The sequence below is a fragment of the Silene latifolia genome, chromosome 10 (assembly GCF_048544455.1).
Source record: "Silene latifolia isolate original U9 population chromosome 10, ASM4854445v1, whole genome shotgun sequence".
NCBI classification, from domain to species: Eukaryota; Viridiplantae; Streptophyta; class Magnoliopsida; order Caryophyllales; family Caryophyllaceae; genus Silene; species Silene latifolia.
In genome coordinates, this window is record NC_133535.1 from 84,994,070 (window position 1) to 84,998,071 (window position 4,002).

A 4,002-nucleotide genomic window follows, 5' to 3' on the forward strand; every position below is an offset into this window, starting at 1 on the left:
CTTGACCTTATTTGTGAACTTATTTTGTGAATCCTTGACGTTATTTTGTGAATCTAGGAGCTTATTTTGTGAATCTTGGAGCTTATTTTGTGAATCTTGGAACTTATTTTGTGAACTTATTTTGTGAACTTATTTGTGAATCCTGGAACTTAATTCGTGAATCTTGGACCTTGTTTTGTGAATCCTGTACCTTATTTTATGTATCCTTGACCTTATTTGTGAACTTATTTTGTGAATCCTTGACGTTATTTTGTGAATCTAGGAGCTTATTTTGTGAATCTTGGAGCTTATTTTGTGAATCTTGGAACTTATTTTGTGAACTTATTTTGTGAACTTATTTGTGAATCCTGGGACTTAATTCCTGAATCCTGGAGCTTATTTTGTGAATCCTGCACCTTATTTTGTGAACTCCTTGTCCTTAGTTTGTGAACTTGTTTTGTGAATCCTTGACCTTATTTTGTGAATCATGGACCTTATTTTCCTTTTTTTTTGGTAAAATGTGAGATGTATATATATATATATATATATATATATATATATATATATATATATATATATATATATATATATATATAGATTTAGGATCCGGTGAGAACGAACACTCGGTGAGAACGGTGAGAACGACCTTTATATAATAAAAATCACGCGCGTCCTTAATTTCTCACAACCAAACTTCATCTCTCATCCTCTCCCAATCACATCCTTCTTCAAACTCAAATCCCCCTATCACCACCTACCACCCCGTCGTCGTCTCCGACAACGATCCCAAAAACTCCGGCGACGATCGCAAAAACTCCGGCGAGGAATCAACTTTCTGAGCCTTCTCCTTACACTCGACACGACAAACCTTGACGCCACAATAACCACGCACGTGCACCTGACAGTTGTCGGCATCAACCATCATCGTGCATCTCCAAAATCTCAAATCGTCGTCGCGAACTTCCCTGATGTCGGCTCAACTCCGTGGAATCCTTTCAATAGTCAGCTCGTCGTTTCTACAAGCTTGGATTCATGCTTCTTCCATGGCCTTGGGCCGTTAATAGCTCTTATTACTGGCCCGTTGTTCGTCATGCTAGCTCTTTTCCTTCACTTCGTTACTGTAATTTCTCTCTCGTTTCCTAAATTTTTTAGTTTTGTTGATTTTAGAGTTTGATTTTAGCGAATTTTTATTGTTTTTGATCATTTCAGTTTTGATGATTGTGTGAGATGGTTTTTTGTTTGATTTAGGATTTGTCTAATGGGTTTGTGAATTAGTGTGATCGGTTTTAGGGAAATGGTGTTGATTGGAGTGTTTGATTTTGATGTTTTTTCATCGTTTTTAATTGGGATTGTTGATGCGTAATCTTAGAAGGTAAATTATGAGCGTGTGTCTGAGTAATAAATTGCAGCTTTTTTGAACTCTAAAAGCTAGATGACCGCATCTCCGACTAAATCGCAAGTTTTAAATGATTCAGAAATAATGAAAGGTCAAAATATCAACTAAATCGCAAACTTTTGTCAGGAGACACAAAGAAAGTCAACATACAGCAAAAAGCGAGCTTGATTGTCGAAGGTAGGAAGATCTGTCAATGAGTTATGAAGAAGCAGTACCGGAAAATGTGATTATGAATGGTGTTTGGAACCAAGTTAAAATGCCTGATTTGGAGGAGTTGCCTGATTCTATTCCTGAGAACCAAGAGAGAGCTATTGTATTGTTCAAATCTATCAACAATCCGATCCCTTGTACCATCACTAATTTCTCTGTTGATCCTAATTTGTATCATAGCCTTACTGATAGACTTGTGTTTCGCCAATTACATTGTATACTCTCTTTTACAATCAGCTGTTTGGACACCTACTGCAATTGATTGAAATCGACATGTAGTATACTGCGTTATGAGATGATATAACAATTCAGTTCAAGTAATGATGTACTGTTAGATTGATTCTAGTCCGTGTCTTTTGGTTGATATCCAGTAGCTCTATTTTGACTGCCATAGGAACAAAAGTTTTTAAGGATTCCTCCTGCTTTTACGTCCAGAATTGCAGTATATTTCTCCATGAAGTGTAGTTTTTCATTACTGATAATAACTTTCCGAGCTTAATTGTTGTTTTATTAGTGTAGTTTTTCATAGTATACGATCTCATTTAGCTAAATTCTAGTGGTAGTAGGTGTGTTGTTAGTGAGGTGTTGATAAATTTTGTGTACCTGTTAATAAATCTTGGGCATAATTATACTATTTGTTATGTGATTAAAAGTGTACCTAGGATGAGAAAAAATGCATCTACATCACTATAAAACGTATCTAAAATTTATGTAAAAAGTGTACCTAGCATGCAAAAAAATTGTATCTAGAATTTATGTAAATAGCGTACCTATAATAGTCTAAAGTGTATCTGGATTTACGAAAAAAAACGTATCTGACATGTATTTTAATGTATCTAGTAGCTGTAAAAAAAATTTGGAAAAAAAATGTACCTAAATTGTTCTAAAGTGTATCTAGAATTCATGAAAAAGTGTACCTACGAGTGTCTAAAGTGTATCTGAGATTTGGTAAAAAAAAAAAACGTATCTGACATGTATTTTAATGTATCTAGAATTCATGAAAAAGTGTACCTACGAGTGTCTAAAGTGTATCTGAGACTTGGTAGAAAAAAAACGTATGTGAAATGTATTTTAATGTATCTAGTAACTGTAAAAAAAAATTTGGAAAAAAATGTACCTGGATTGTTATAAAGTGTATCTAGAAATCATGAAAAAGTGTACCTACGAGTGTCTAAAGTGTATATGAGATTTGGTAAAAAAAAAAAAAAAAAAAAAAAAGTGTATCTACATTCTTAAAATGCGTATATAAAATTTTGGTCAAAAGTGTACCTACTTTAGTTAAAAGTGTATATAAGATTCGGTAAAAAAAAAAAAAAAAAAAAGTGTATCTACATTCTTAAAATGCGTATATAAAATTTTGGTAAAAAGTGTACCTACTTTGGTTAAAAGTGTATATGAGATTTGGTAAAAAAAAAAAAAAAAAAAAAAAAAAAGTAAAGTGCACTTTTTATATATATTCTAATGTATCTAGTGCGTTCTCACCGAATGGTCGTTCTCACCGGATCTCACCTCATATATATATATATATATATATATATATATATATATATATATATATATATATATATATATATGAAAAAATGAACCAAATTACAAGGCCTTATAACATACAAAGCAAGAGCCCTATATGTATCCTAGTTCGAACCCCATGAGGATCAAACTTACAATCTAATTCCCAACTTTTCTAACCAGACTTCATCCCGTCTATTCAATTTGGCTGTGCATTTGAACTTAATTCTTTGCCTTATAACTTCTTTAATTCTCTGAACCACCACAGATGGAGCAAGAATATTGCTATTAATCCTAGCTGAATTCCGCTGCTCCCAGACATGATAAATACAAGCAGAGAGAACAAGAGCATATACCCGTTGTAACAGTATGCCACCAGCATTGCCATAGCCATCAACCATGGTACTAGATATCGAAATGCAAGCCCCACACCAATCTTCAATGAGAGATACAACAATTTTACTGTATTCACATTCAAAGAAGAGGTGTGACATAATTTCCTTTGCATTCTCACAAATACAGCATGTATCTGTGCTGCAGGAACCAAACCTGTGTAGTTTTTCCCTGGTGTTCATCCCATTGTGCATGGTAATCCAAGATATAAAAGAATGTTTAGGGACATTCCAGTTACTCCAGACTGTGTTATACCACTAAGGTTTGTTTTGATGCACTCTCAACCAATTATATCCACTTCTAACATTATATCCCTTCACATCAGGTTACCAATGTCCATCAGTATAGGCACTCTTCATCAGTTCCTTAATCTTGCAGATACTCTTCCAGGTCCAAGCAGCATCTGCAGGAGGACTGTAAGAATGCCATTCATTTTGCTTTATGTAGATCTGATTGAACCTTATTTTCCTTATTATAGCATTAATCTCTTGGTTTGTCTTGTACATTTACTATCT

The 4,002-nt window shown here is 33.8% G+C and overlaps 1 long non-coding RNA gene across 1 annotated transcript; it reads left to right on the plus strand.

Annotated features, from left to right (window-relative positions):
- Positions 1-666: 666 nt before the first annotated feature.
- On the plus strand, positions 667-1,930 carry LOC141609052 (uncharacterized). Its single transcript, XR_012527170.1, has 2 exons — positions 667-1,099; positions 1,502-1,930. It is a non-coding gene; the product is annotated as an uncharacterized LOC141609052 (long non-coding RNA).
- Positions 1,931-4,002: the final 2,072 nt, after the last annotated feature.